General features: G+C 48.9%; 1 protein-coding gene across 1 annotated transcript in view; it reads right to left on the minus strand.

Moving 5' to 3' along the window:
• LOC139749891 (uncharacterized) overlaps window positions 1–16,690 on the minus strand; it is a 226,424-nt gene that overhangs the window by 196,824 nt on the left and 12,910 nt on the right. The gene's annotated exons all lie outside the window — the stretch shown is intronic.

Consider the following 16,690-nt stretch of genomic DNA (forward strand, 5'->3'; position numbering starts at 1 on the left):
TGGAAACGTTTGCGGGGCCTGGTTGTACATGGGCAGCTCTAGATTCGGGGCACTATATATGACAACTATCGTTCCACACATTCTTCAAAGCTCCTAGAACCTTCTCCCTTTACTCAACCAATGACGCAGTTCTGCTTTCATAATTCCATTTGCAGCCATGCCCGTTCTCATATATCTAAAATACTTCACCTCCTCCAATATTTCTTTATTCAGACTCATACCCCATCTAACCTGCCCCTCTACCTTGCTAAATCCAAATACCCTATTTTATTCACATTTACCCTCAACTTCCTCCTTTCACATACTCTTCCAAACTCAGTCACCAGCTTCTACAATTTCTCACTTGAATCAGCCACCAGTGCTGTATTATCAGCAAACAACAACAGACTCTTTCGAGGCCTTCTCATCCCCAACAGACTGCATACTCGCCCCTCTCTCCAAACTCTTGCATTTACTTCTGTCACCACCCTATCCATAAACAAATCAAATAGTCATGGTGAAATCACACACCCTTCCACAGACCAACCTTCACTTGGAACCATTTACTCCTCTCTCTTAATATTCGTACACATGCCTTACTTTATTGATAAAAACTTTTCACTACTTCTAGCAGCTTACCTCCCACACCATATATTCTTAGGACCTTCCACAAAATATCTCTATTAACCCCATCATATGCCTTCTCCAGATCAAAAAAGGCCTCATACAAGTCCTTCTGTTTCTTTTAGTATTTCTCACACACATTCTTCAAAGCAAACACCTGATCCACACATCCTCTACTACTTCTGAAACTACACTGCTCTTCCCCAGTCTGATGCTCTGTACATGCCCTTACCCTACTTCATGCAACTGTGGGGACCTTGAGTACCGAGATGGATTCAGCAAGTAACTGGTTAGCAGAGAATAGAATGTCACTGCATTTGGGTCAAATTAGGACCATTCTGCTGCAGAAGGATGGATTAATGTTGGTTCCATCAAGGTGTCGTGTAATAGAAACGACGGTCAACTAAAGCTAAGTGTAACCTATTTTGACGTAACATTAGACCAAACATAATACGCTGACGGTATCGCCTCTGAATATACTTGCTAAATGTTCGAACTTAAATATCTCTACAGAAACATCCACAACCTCGTTTACGAAAGAATAAGAGACTTCTGTGTGTTTGGGTTCAGCGATATTTCCATCATGTTTGTTCATGATGGTATGGTAGTCTTGATCAGATATTGCAGGGGAGGATTCAGGTTATGGTGACTAACATCCTAAGATGTATGCTTAACGCTCCTCCCACAGTTTAAGCTGGTTCTGATCAATGGTTGGTGCTGTCCCAGCAGAATACCGAGTAGAACAGGTGAAGTTTGATCATATTTATAACATCGTTCACGGTAGCGTTCCAGAATATATGATATGTAACGTTAAAATAGTTCATGGTCTGTCTCGCAACCATTGATCTTCTAATTCTACAAACTTTTTATCCTTCTTCGACAATCTAAACTCCTGCCATGAGACTGTAACATCCTCTCACCCGCAAGCCGAGATCCTCTGCCTCAGGAATTTCAACGTTCACCATAGGAAATGGTTGAATTCCTCCCCACACATTATCCATTTTCTATGATTTAGAGCAAATTATCTCCCGCCCCGCGTATATTCCTGACCGCTGTGATCACTCTCCTAATATTCTAGATTTGTTTTTCACCTCTAGCCCACCTTGCTGCATTTTCTTTTTCTTTTTATGTTAGCTGAGACGGCATGGGCAGCTGAGGCCGTAATTAAGGCCATCCCATCAACGATATATATATATATATATATATATATATATATATATATATATATATATATATATATATATATATATATGGATGGAAACATGGAAGCGGAAGTGGATCATAGGGTGGGGGAGGGGGCGAAAATTCTGGGAGCCTTGAAGAATGTGTGGAAGTCGAGAACATTATCTCGGAAAGCAAAAATGGGTATGTTTGAAGGAATAGTGGTTCCAACAATGTTGTATGGTTGCGAGGCGTGGACTATGGATAGAGTTGTGCGCAGGAGGATGGATGTGCTGGAAATGAGATGTTTGAGGACAATGTGTGGTGTGAGGTGGTTTGATCGAGTAAGTAACGTAAGTGTAAGAGAGATGTGTGGAAATAAAAAAAGCGTGGTTGAGAGAGCAGAAGAGGGTGTTTTGAAATGGTTTGGTCACATGGAGAGAATGAGTGAGGAAAGATTGACCAAGAGGATATATGTGTCGGAGGTGGAGGGAACGAGGAGAAGAGGGAGACCAAATTGGAGGTGGAAAGATGGAGTGAAAAAGATTTTGTGTGATCGGGGCCTGAACATGCAGGAGGGTGAAAGGAGGGCAAGGAATAGAGTGAATTGGAGCGATGTGGTATACCGGGGTTGACGTGATGTCAGTGGATTGAATCAAGGCATGTGAAGCGTCTGGGGTAAACCATGGAAAGCTGTGTAGGTATGTATATTTGCGTGTGTGGACGTATGTATATACATGTGTATGGGGGTGGGTTGGGCCATTTCTTTCGTCTGTTTCCTTGCGCTACCTCGCAAACGCGGGAGACAGCGACAAAGCAAAAAAAAAAAAAAAAATATATATATATATATATATATATATATATATATATATATATATATATATATATATATATATATATATATATATATTATCCCTGGGGATAGGGGAGAAAGAATACTTCCCACGTATTCCCTGCGTGTCGTAGAAGGCGACTAAAAGGGGAGGGAGCGGGTGGCTGGAAATCCTCCCCTCTCGTTTTTTTTTTTAATTTTCCAAAAGAAGGAACAGAGAAGGGGGCCAGGTGAGGATTTTCCCTCTAAGGCCCAGTCCTCTGTTCTTAACGCTACCTCGCAAATGCGGGAAATGGCGAATCGTATGAAAAAAAAATATATATATATATGTGTGTGTGTGTGTGTGTGTGTGTGTGTGTGTGTGTATTCCACAGCAATACCATCCAACCCGCTGCAAATTTTTCACTACCTCTTCTCTGTTTACCAAATCATTCTCCCTGACCCTCTCACTCCGCACACCACCTCGACCAAAACACACTATATCTGCCAATTTATCATCAGTCACATTCAACAAACCTTCAAAATACTAACTCCATCTCCGCCTCACTTCACCACTACTTGTTATTACTTCCCCATTTGCCCCCTTCACAGATGTTTCCATTTGTTCTCTTGTCTCACGCACTTTATTTACCTCTTTCCAAAACATTTCTTTCTCCCTAAAATCTAATGATACTCTCTCACCCCAATTCTCATTTGCCCTCTTTTTCACATCTTGGACCTTTCTCCTGACCTCTTGCCTCTTCTTTCTTTTATACATCTCCCAGTCATTTGCACTATTTCCCTGCAAAAATCGTCCAAATTTTTGCTGTGAATTTTATTGAAAAAGGGGGGTGACTGTGTTGTTGACTGGTAGGTGAGGATATTCAATGTATTTACGGTTCAAGGTGAAGTGCCTAAGAATTGGCGGAATGCATGCATAGTGCCATTGTACAAAGACAAAGGGGATAAAGGTGAGAGTTCAAATAACAGAGGTATAAATTTGTTGAGTGTTCCTGGGAAATCATATGGGAGGGTATCGATTGAGAGAGTGAAGGCATGTACAGAGCATCAGATTGGGGAAGAGCAGCGTGGTTTCAGAAGTGGTAGAGGATGTGTGGATCAGATGTTTGCTTTGAAGAATGTATGTGAGAAATACTTAGAAAACAGATGGATTTGTAGGTAGCATTTATGGATCTGGAGAAGGTATATGATAGAGTTGATAGAGATGCTATGTGGAAGGTATCAAGAGTATATGGTGTGGAAGGTAAGTTGCTAGAAGCAGTGAAAAGTTTTTATCGAGTATGTAAGGCACGTGTACGAGTAGGAAGAAAGGAAAATGATTGGTTCCCAGTGAAGGTCGGTTTGCGGCAGGAGTGCGTGATGTCTCTATGGTTGTTTGATTGGTTTATGGATGGGGTTGTTAGGGAGGTGAATGCAAGAGTTTTGGAGAGAGGGGCAAGTTTGCAGTCTGTTGTGGATGAGAGGGCTTGGAAAGTGGGTCAGTTGTTCGCTGATAGTACAGCGCTGATGGTTGATTCGGGTGAGAAATCTTTAGATGTTGGTGACTGAGTATGGTAAAGTGTGTGAAAGAAGAAAGCTGAGAGGAAATGTGAATAAGAGCAAGGTTATTAGGTTGGGGGACAAGTTAATTGGGAGGTATGTTTGAATGGAGAAAAACTGGAATAAGTGAAGTGTTTTAGATATCAGGAGTGGATTTAGCAGCGGATGGAACCATGGAAGTGAAAGTGAGTCACAGGGTGGGGGAGGGGGCGAAGGTTCTGGGAGCGTTGAAGAATGTGTAGAAGGCGAGAACGTTATTTCGGAGAGCAAAACTGGGTATGTTTGAAGGAATAGTGGTTCCAACAATGTTATATTGTTGTGAGGCACGGGCTATAAATAGGGTTGTGCATAGGAGGATTGGTGTGTTGGAAATGAAATGTTTGAGGACAATATGTGGTGTGAGGTGGTTTGATCGAGTGTAATGAAAGGGTAAGAGAGATGTGTGGTAATGGAAAGAGTGTGGTCGAGAGAGCAGAAGAGGGTGTGTTGCAATTGTTTGGACACAGAGAGAGAATGAGTGAGGAAAGATTGACAAAGAGGTTATATGTGTCAGAGTTGGAGGGAAGGGGAAGTGGGAGACCAAATTGGAGGTGGAAGGATGGAGTGAAAAAGATTTTGAGCAATCGGGGCCTGAACATACAGAGGATGAAAGGCGTGCAAGGAATACAGTGAATTGGAATGATGTGGTATATCGGGGTCGACTTGTCATTGGACTGAACCAGGGCATGTAAAGCGTCTGGCGCAAACCATGGAAAGGTTTGTGGGGCCCGGATGTGGATAGGGAGCTGTGGTTTCGGTGCATTACACATGACAGCTAGAGACTGAGTGCGAGCGAATGTGGCCTTTTCCTGTCTTTTCCTGTGTGTGTGTGAGTGTGTGTATATTTGCTGATAACCACGAGGATAAGTGAAACACGACAAATTCCCAAGTGCATCCCCGCGCAATGATCACATCGTCAGGTGAGCCACAAGAATGAGACAGAAGTCCCAGAACAGTCATTCGACACACAAGGAAGAGATGCAGCCAAAATGCCTTTTGTAAACAAGTATTAACCGGTACTTGTTTACCAATGGCGCCCCCGCCACGTCTCTCCCCGTGCACATCAAATGACCTCCAATTGGTTCATCTGATCACACTCTCATAAATGTATTAATTCTAACGGCACCTTCCCCTCCAGCAGCCCTGTCTAAACGTAAATACCGGCACCTCAACAAAGCTGGCTGGAATAACTTGCGTAACTTCTTTTCTGACTTTCCATGGGTAAATTTTCTGGCTCTTATGTGGTGATGCTTCTGTCTCCGCCAAACGCATAGCAGACGTTATTGTTGTGGTAATGGAAGTATTGATCCCCTCTTCCTCCAAGATGTCCTCTTCATCTAATCAATGGTTCAACCGTTCTTGTTCTGAGGCCATTGAGGCAAGGGATCAGGTATTTCGGGCTTGGAAAAACTTTCCTTCCTCTGACCCCCGTTCATCTTTTATCACTGCCCGTAATCACTGCAAAGTGTTCCTTTAATCAAAGGAAGTGCGATAACCTCTCCTCTTCATCCACTGATAAGTCTTTCTGGTCTTTACCTAGGGCATGTCTATCAACCTCTGTCCCTCTACCTTTTTGTCACTTTTGCGATCTGACAGTTTTATATCTGTCTCTGCCGGAGACAAAGCAACTTTCTTTGGTTCCCGTTTCTCCTCTAACTCCACTCTGGATGACTCTCACATTCCTTCACCCCTTGATGCTCCTCTTACTAATCCTATGCCTCTTCCTGTAATCTCTTTTCGGACTGTCTGAAAAGCGCTCCTTTCTCTGGACACAAGCAAGGCTTATGGTCCTGATGGCATCCATCCCCGTGTACTGAAGCACTGTGTCTCTGAACTTGCACCTGTGCTTGCTCGTCTGTTCAGTTTCCGTTTAAAAACCAGAACTTTTCCTTCTCTTTAGAAACATGCATCCATACTTGCCATCCCTAAGAAGGGTGACCGTTCTGACCCCTGTAACTATCGTCCTATTGCTTTAACATCTAGGATTTCCCAAGTCTTTGAACCCCCTTCTCAACTCCCTTATCCTTATACATCTCTAAACTCACAGTCTTCTCTCTGGTCACCAGTATGACTTCCGTGAGGCGAGATCCACTGGTTATATTCTTTCCTATCTTGCTAATGTCTCGTCATCATCCCTGAAAGATTTTGGGAGTCATATGTAGTTGCTCTTGCCATATCCAAAGCTTTTAGCAGAGTGTGGCATCGAGGTCACATCTCTAAGCTCTCCTATTTTAGCTTCCCTCTCTCACTTTGCTCCTTCATATCTAGCTTCCTCTCTAGCTGATCTATCTCTGTGGTTGTTGATGGATCAGCTTCCTCTCTTTTCTCCGTCAAAAGCGGTGACCCGAAAGGTTCTTTCTTGCCCACCTACACTTTTTCTCCTTTTTCTTCAACGATTTCCTCTCCTCCACAAATAATTAATTGCACTCATAGCTGAAGACTAAACACTACCACACCCTTTACAATTGCAGCTTTCACTATCCACACCTACAATCACAGGTTCCTCTACCACATCCTCTACAATAACAGCTTTCACTACCACAACTACAATTACATCTTTTAGTATCTTTTAGTATCCACGATCACAGCTTCCACTACCATATCCTCTACAACCACAACTTCTACTATCACACCCTCTACAATTACAACTTCCACTACCATACCCTCTGCAATCACAAATTTTACAACCACACCCTCTACAATCGCAACTTCCACTACCATACCCTCTACAATCACAACTTCCGCTACCACACCCTCTATAGTCACAACTTCCACTAAGCACCCTCTACAATCACATCTTCTACTACCACACTCTTTACAATCACAACATCCACAACCATACCCTCTGCAATCACAACTTCCACTATCACACTCTCTAAAATCACAACTACCACTACCACACCCTCCACAACATCAGTCATAATTACCAAATCTTTTTCAACTTCATCTTTTGCAATGACACCTTCCATAACCATAACATCTCGAACGGCAGCCTCCACAACCACAGCCTTCCTTATCACACAACCCACAACCACACTCTCCACAATCCTCCACGATCACACATTCCAAGAGCACACCTTCCACAAGCACAACCCTGCACAGCCCTCCACAAGTAACATTTACCACAACCACAGCCCTCTACAATTACATCCTCTACAAACACAACCCTTCAATAACTACAACCTTCGCCTCGACAACCATAGCTTCCACAACCACATCCCCTGCAACCAAAATTCTCTAGAACCTCAACCCTTCACAATCATACTCTCCATAACCACAACCTTCCACAACCACAACCATCAAGCCACAACCCTCCACAACCACATCCATCAATCCACAACCCTCCACAACCAGCCCCTCTATTACGATAACCCTATTAATCACAACCCTCCTCGACCATCTTGTCTACAACCAAATTCTCTATTTCCACACCAACAGCCTCCATGACCGCAGCCAGTAATATCATAACCTCAACACACACACACACATCAAAATCACAACCCTAACACCACACCTTCTATAACGAAACTACAAAACAACACCCTCCAGCCACAACACTCGACAACAACACTCTCCATAATCACACCTTCCGCAACCACATCCTTAACAACCACATCCTCAACAACCACATCCTTAACACCATCCTTAACAACCACATCCTCAACAACCACATCCTTAACAACATCCTTAACAACCACATCCTTAACAACCACATCCTTAACAACCACATCCTCAACAACCACATCCTCAACAACCACATCCTCAACAACCACATCCTTAACAACCACATCCTCAACAACCACATCCTTAACAACCACATCCTTAACAACCACATCCTAAACAACCTCATCCTCAACAACCACATCCTTACCAACCACATCCTTAACCACCACATCCTTAACAACCACATCCTCAACAACCACATCCTTAACAACCACATCCTCAACAACCACATCCTTAACAACCACATCCTCAACAACCACATCTTAACAACATCCTTAACAACCACATCCTCAACAACCACATCCTTAACAACCACATCCTCAACAACCACATCCTTAACAAACCACATCCTTAACAACTCATCCTTACAACCACATCCTTAACAACCACATCCTAACAACCACATCCTTAACACCACATCCTCAACAACCACATCCTAACAACACATCCTAACACCCATCCTCAACAACCACATCCTTAACAACCACATCCTTAACAACACCACATCCTTAACAACCACATCCTAACAACCACATCCTTAACAACCACATCCTCAACAACCACATCCTAACAACCACATCCTCAACAACCACATCCTCAACAACCACATCTTAACAACCTCATCCTCAACAACCACATCCTCAACAACCACATCCTCAACAACCACATCCTAACAACCACATCCTCAACAACCACATCCTCAACAACCACATCCTCAACAACCCATCCTCATCCTCTACAACCACATCCTCAACAACCACATCCTCAACAACCACATCCTCAACAACCACATCCTCTACAACCACATCCTTAACAACCACATCCTCAACAACCTCATCCTCAACAACCTCATCCTCAACAACCACATCCTCAACAACCTCATCCTCAACAACCACATCCTCAACAACCTCATCCTCAACAACCACATCCTCAACAACCACATCCTCTCACCACATCCTTACAACCACATCCTCAACAACCACATCCTCAACAACCACATCCTCAACAACCACATCCTCAACAACCTCATCCTCAACAACCTCATCCTCAACAACCTCATCCTCAACAACCACATCCTCAACAACCTCATCCTCAACAACCTCATCCTCAACAACCTCATCCTCAACAACCACATCCTCAACAACCACATCCTCAACAACCTCATCCTCAACAACCTCATCCTCAACAACCACATCCTCAACAACCACATCCTCAACAACCTCATCCTCAACAACCACATCCTCTACAACCACATCCTTAACAACTACATCCTCAACAACCACATCCTTAACAACCACATCCTTAACAACCACATCCTTAACAACCACATCCTTAACAATCACATCTTCAACAACCACATCCTCAACAACCACATCCTCTACAACCACATCCTTAACAACCACATCCTTAACAACCACATCCTCAACAACCACATCCTCAACAACCACATCCTCAACAACCACATCCTTAACAACCACATCCTCAACAACCACATCCTCAACAACCACATCCTTAACAACCACATCCTCAACAACCACATCCTCAACAACCACATCCTCAACAACCACATCCTCAACAACCACATCCTTAACAACCACATCCTCAACAACCACATCCTCAACAACCACATCCTTAACAACCACATCCTCAACAACCACATCCTCAACAACCACATCCTTAACAACCACATCCTCAACAACCACATCCTCAACAACCACATCCTCAACAACCACATCCTCAACAACCACATCCTCAACAACCTCATCCTCTACAACCACATCCTCAACAACCACATCCTTAACAACCACATCCTCAACAACCTCATCCTCAACAACCACATCCTCAACAACCACATCCTCAACAACCACATCCTCAACAACCTCATCCTCAACAACCTCATCCTCAACAACCACATCCTCAACAACCACATCCTTAACAACCACATCCTCAACAACCACATCCTCAACAACCACATCCTCAACAACCACATCCTCAACAACCACATCCTTAACAACCTCATCCTCAACAACCACATCCTCAACAACCACATCCTCAACAACCACATCCTCAACAACCACATCCTCAACAACCTCATCCTCAACAACCACATCCTCAACAACCACATCCTCAACAACCACATCCTCAACAACCAAATCCTCAACAACCACATCCTTAACAACCACATCCTCAACAACCACATCCTCAACAACCACATCCTCAACAACCACATCCTCAACAACCTCATCCTCAACAACCACATCCTCAACAACCACATCCTCAACAACCTCATCCTCAACAACCACATCCTTAACAACCACATCCTCAACAACCACATCCTCAACAACCACATCCTCAACAACCACATCCTCAACAACCACATCCTCAACAACCTCATCCTCAACAACCACATCCTCAACAACCACATCCTCAACAACCACATCCTTAACAACCACATCCTCCACAATAACACCCTCCACAACTTCAATAACCACATCCTTTGCAACAGTACCTTCCACAACCATACCATCCACAACCAAACTATCCATAACACGCTCTCCAAAACCGCATCCCTCTACAACCAAAACCCTCCACAAGCACACACTCCACCACCACACACTCCACCACCACACACTCCACCACCACACTCTCCACCACCACACACTCCACCACCACACTCTCCACCACCACACACTCCACCACCACACACTCCACCAACACACTCTCCACCACCACACACTCCACCACCACACACTCCACCACCACACACTCCACCACCACACTCTCCACCACCACACACTCCACCACCACACTCTCCACCACCACACACTCCACCACCACACACTCCACCAACACACTCTCCACCACCACACACTCCACCACCACACACTCCACCAACACACTCTCCACCACCACACACTCCACCACCACACTCTCCACCACCACACACTCCATCACCACACACTCCACCACCACACACTCCACCAACACACTCTCCACCACCACACTCTCCACCAACACACTCTCCACCACCACACACTCCACCACCACACACTCCACCACCACACACTCCACCACCACACACTCCACCAACACACTCTCCACCACCACACACTCCACCACCACACACTCCACCACCACACTCTCCACCACCACACACTCCACCACCACACACTCCACCAACACACTCTCCACCACCACACACTCCACCACCACACACTCCACCAACACACTCTCCACCACCACACACTCCACCACCACACTCTCCACCACCACACACTCCACCACCACACACTCCACCACCACACACTCCACCACCACACTCTCCACCACCACACACTCCACCACCACACACTCCACCACCACACACTCCACCACCACACTCTCCACCACCACACACTCCACCACCACACTCTCCACCACCACACACTCCACCACCACACACTCCACCACCACACACTGCACCACCACACACTCCACCACCACACACTCCACCACCACACTCTCCACCACCACACACTCCACCACCACACACTCCACCACCACACACTCCACCACCATACACTCCACCAACACACTCTCCACCACCACACACTCCACCACCACACTCTCCACCACCACACACTCCACCACCACACACTCCACCACCACACACTCCACCACCACACACTCCACCACCACACCCACCACCACACACTCCACCACCACACTCTCCACCACCACACACTCCACCACCACACACTCCACCACCACACACTCCACCACCACACACTCCACCACCACACACTCCACCACCACACACTCCACCACCACACACTCCACCACCACACTCTCCACCACCACACACTCCACCACCACACACTCCACCACCACACACTCCACCACCACACTCTCCACCAACACACTCTCCACCACCACACACTGCACCACCACACACTCCACCACCACACACTCCACCAACACACTCTCCACCACCACACACTCCACCACCACACTCTCCACCACCACACTCTCCACCACCACACACTCCACCACCACACTCTCCACCACCACACACTCCACCACCACACTCTCCACCACCACACACTCCACCACCACACTCTCCACCACCACACACTCCACCACCACACACTCCACCAACACACTCTCCACCACCACACACTCCACCACCACACACTCCACCACCACACCCACCACGGTCACAACGGGCCGTGTGTGTGTGTGTGTGGGAAGGAGAGGTCGTGGGAAGCCATGACTAACGATTCTCACCATTGATGCCACATCTCGAGAACCTGACGCTGGCTGGAGCCAACACTGTCTCCCTCCCTGTATAGTACACACACACACACACACACACACACACACACACACACACACACGGGATAGTATGGTTGAGGGTACCCGGTCAGTGGGCCCGAGTGGGGTCCAGGGACCGAGATGGTCCACTCCCGGTCAGTGGGCCCGAGTGGGGTCCAGGAACCATGATGGTGTTCTCCCGGTCAGTGGGCCCGAGCGGGATCCAGGGACCACCAAGATGGTCCTCTCCCGATCAGTGGGCCCGAGTGGGGTCCAGGAACCATGATGGTCCTCTCCCGGTCAGTGGGCCCGAGTGGGGTCCAGGGACCAAGATGGTCCTCTCCCGGTCAGTGGGCCCGAGTGGGGTCCAGGAACCAAAAAGGTCCTCTCCCGGTCAGTGGGCCCGAGTGGGGTCAAGGGACCGAGATGGTCCTCTCCCGGTCAGTGGGCCCGAGTGGGGTCCAGGGACCAAGATGGTCCTCTCCCGGTCAGTGGGCCCGAGTGGGGTCCAGGGACCGAGATGGTCCTCTCCCGGTCAGAGATGAAGGCTGGTCCAGGGCAGAGTGAGGATACACGCGAGACATAATTACAAGATATTCTGTAACTCTGACGCTAACTCAGGTAACTTATAAAGAAATAAGCAATTTATGGCATTTGTACAATACCCCTTGATGTGAGATGTACATGTACAGAGTGTCAGAGGTTGTATGTGTACGTGTACAGACATTACAATGGCCAATGAGAATATATTACGTTACATACACAATGTACGAGTTACATAATGTGGGAAGAACAGTACAGACAGGTTACATGTGCTGAATATCAGGTGCAACAGTGAGGTACCACATGTATCATTGAGGTACCAGGTGCAGCAGTGAGGTACCATGAGTATCAATGAGGTACCAGGTACAGCAGTGAGGTACCATGAGTATCAATGAGGTACCAGGTGTAGCACTGAGGTACCACGTGTATCAATGAGGTCCCAGGTGCAGCAGTGAGGTACCATGAGTATCAATGAGGTCCCAGGTGTAGCACTGAGGTACCATGAGTATCAATGAGGTACCAGGTGTAGCACTGAGGTACCATGAGTATCAATGAGGTACCAGGTGTAGCACTGAGGTACCACGTGTATCAATGAGGTCCCAGGTGCAGCAGTGAGGTACCATGAGTATCAATGAGGTACCAGGTGTAGCACTGAGGTACCATGAGTATCAATGAGGTACCAGGTGTAGCACTGAGGTACCATGAGTATCAATGAGGTACCAGGTACAGCAGTGAGGTACCATGAGTATCAATGAGGTACCAGGTGTAGCACTGAGGTACCATGAGTATCAATGAGGTCCCAGGTGTAGCACTGAGGTACCATGAGTATCAATGAGGTACCAGGTAAAGCAGTGAGGTACCATGAGTATCAATGAGGAACCAGGTGCAGCATGAGGTACTATGTGTCTCAGTGAGGTACCAGGTGCAGCAGTGAGTTACCAGATGGGGCATGAAGTACCAGATATAACAGTGAGTTACCAGGTGCAACGGTGAGATACCGGGTGCAACAGTGAGGTAACATGTGCAACAGTGAAATACCATTTTAGCAGTGAGTTAACAGGTGGAGCGGTGAGTTACCAGTTGCAACAGTGAGGTACCAGGTGCAGCAGTGAGGTACCAGGTGCAACAGTGAAACAACAGTTGCAGTAGTGAGGCAAAAGGTGCAGCAGTGAAGGTACCAGATGAAGCAGTGATGTACCAGGTGCAACAGTGAAGTACCAGGTGCAGCAGTGATGCACCAAGTGCAACAGTGAGTCACCAGGTGCAGCAGTGAGGCACCCGGTGCAACAGTGAAGTACCACTTGCATCAGCGAAGTAGTAGGTGCAGCAGTGAGGCACCAGGTGTAGCGGTGAAGTACCACGTGCAACAGGGAGGCACCAGGTGCAGCAGTGAGGTACCAGGGGTAGCAGTGAGACACCAAATGTAGCAGGGAGATCCAGGTGCAGCAGGGAGGCACCAAGTGCAGCAGTGAGGCACCAGGTGCAGCAGTGAGGCACCAGGTGCAGCAGTGAGGCACCAGGTGCAGTAGTAAGATCCAGGTGCAGCAGTGAGACACCAGGTGCAGCAGTGAGGCACCAGGTGCAGCAGTGAGGCACCAGGTGCAGCAGTGAGGCACCAGGTGCAGTAGTAAGATCCAGGTGCAGCAGTGAGACACCAGGTGCAGCAGTGAGACACCAGGTGCAGCAGTGAGGTACCAGGTGCAGCAGAGACACCATGTGCAGTAGTGAGGCACCAGGTGCAGCAGCGAGACACCAGGTGCAGCAGTGAGGCAGCAGATGCAGCAGTGAGGTACCAGGTGCAGCAGAGACAATAGGTGCAGCAGTGAGGCACCAGGTGCAGCAGTGAGGCACCAGGTGCAGCAGTGAGGCACCAGGTGCAGCAGTGAGGCACCAGGTGCAGTAGTAAGATCCAGGTGCAGCAGTGAGACACCAGGTGCAGCAGTGAGACACCAGGTGCAGCAGTGAGACACCAGGTGCAGCAGTGAGGTACCAGGTGCAGCAGTGAGACACCATGTGCAGTAGTGAGACACCAGGTGCAGCAGCGAGACACCAGGTGCAGCAGCGAGACACCAGGTGCAGCAGTGAGGCAGCAGATGCAGCAGTGAGGTACCAGGTGCAGCAGAGACAATAGGTGCAGCAGTAAGGCACCAGGTGCTGTAGTGAGGTACCAGGTGCAGCAGAGACAATAGGTGCAACAGTGAGGCACCAGGTGCAGCAGTGAGGCACCAGGTGCAGCAGTGAGGCACCAGGTGCAACAGTGAGGCAACAGATGCAGCAGTGAGGCACCAGGTGCAACAGTGAGGCAACAGATGCAGCAGTGAGGCACCAGGTGCAACAGTGAGGCAACAGATGCAGCAGTGAGGCACCAGGTGCAACAGTGAGGTAACAGATGCAGCAGTGAGGCACCAGGTGCAACAGTGAGGCAACAGATGCAGCAGTGAGGCACCAGGTGCTGTAGTGAGACACCAGGTGCAGCAGTGAGGAACCAGGTGCAGCAGTGAGGCACCAGGTGCAGTAGTGAGGTACCAGGTGCAGCAGTGAGGCACCAGGTGCAGTAGTGAGGTACCAGGTGCAGTGGTGAGGCACCAGGTGCAGCAGTGAGGCACCAGGTGCAGCAGTGAGGTACCAGGTGTAGTAGTGAGGTACCAGGTGCAGTAGTGAGGCACCAGGTGCAGTAGTGAGGCACCAGGTGCAGCAGTGAGGCAGCAGATGCAGCAGCGAGACACCAGGTGCAGCAGTGAGACACCAGGTGCAGCAGTGAGGCACCAGGTGCAGCAGCGAGGCACCAGGTGCAGCAGTGAGGCACCAGGTGCAGCAGCGAGGCACCAGGTGCAGCAGTGAGGCACCAGATGCAGCAGTGAGACACCAGGTGCAGCAGTGAGGCACCAGGTGCAGCAGTGAGGCACCAGACGCAGCAGTGAGACACCAGGTGCAGCAGTTAGACACCAGGTGCAGCAGTGAGGCACCAGGTGCAGCAGCGAGGCACCAGGTGCAGCAGTGAGGCACCAGGTGCAGCAGCGAGGCACCAGGTGCAGCAGTGAGGCACCAGATGCAGCAGTGAGGCACCAGGTGCAGCAGTGAGGCACCAGGTGCTGTAGTGAGGCACCAGGTGCAGCAGCGAGGCACCAGGTGCAGCAGTGAGGCACCAGGTGCAGCAGCGAGGCACCAGGTGCAGCAGTGAGGCACCAGGTGCAGCAGCGAGGCACCAGGTGCAGCAGTGAGGCACCAGGTGCAGCAGCGAGGCACCAGGTGCAGCAGTGAGGCAGCAGGTGCAGCAGCGAGGCACCAGGTGCAGCAGTGAGGCACCAGGTGCAGCAGTGAGGCACCAGGTGCAGCAGCGAGGCACTAGGTGCAGCAGTGAGGCACCAGGTGCAGCAGTGAGGCACCAGGTGCTGTAGTGAGGCACCAGGTGCAGCAGTGAGGTACCAGGTGCTGTAGTGAGGCACCAGGTGCAGCAGCGAGGCACCAGGTGCAGCAGTGAGGCACCAGGTACAGCAGCGAGGCACCAGATGCATCAGTGAGGCACCAGGTGCAGCAGCGAGGCACCAGGTGCAGCAGTGAGGCACCAGATGCAGCAGTGAGGTACCAGGTGCAGCAGTGAGGCACCAGGTGCAGCAGTGAAGCACCAGGTGCAGCAGTGAGGCACCAGGTGCAGCAGTGAGGCACCAGGTGCAGTACTGAGGCAACAGGTGCAGCAGTGAGGCACCAGGTGCAGCAGTGAAGCACCAGGTGCAGCAGTGAGGCACCAGGTGCAGTACTGAGGCAACATGTACAGCGGTGAGGCACCAGGTGCAGTAGTGAAGCACCAGGTGCAACAGTGAAGCACCAGGTGCAATAGTGAGGCACCATGTGCTGTAGTGAGGTACCAGGTGCAGCAGTGAGCACCAGGTGCAGCAATGAGGCGCCAGGTGCAGCAGTGAAGCACCAGGTGCAGCAGTGAGGCACCAAGTGCAGTAC

This window comes from Panulirus ornatus, chromosome 8 (genome assembly GCF_036320965.1).
Source record: "Panulirus ornatus isolate Po-2019 chromosome 8, ASM3632096v1, whole genome shotgun sequence".
NCBI lineage: Eukaryota > Metazoa > Arthropoda > Malacostraca > Decapoda > Palinuridae > Panulirus > Panulirus ornatus.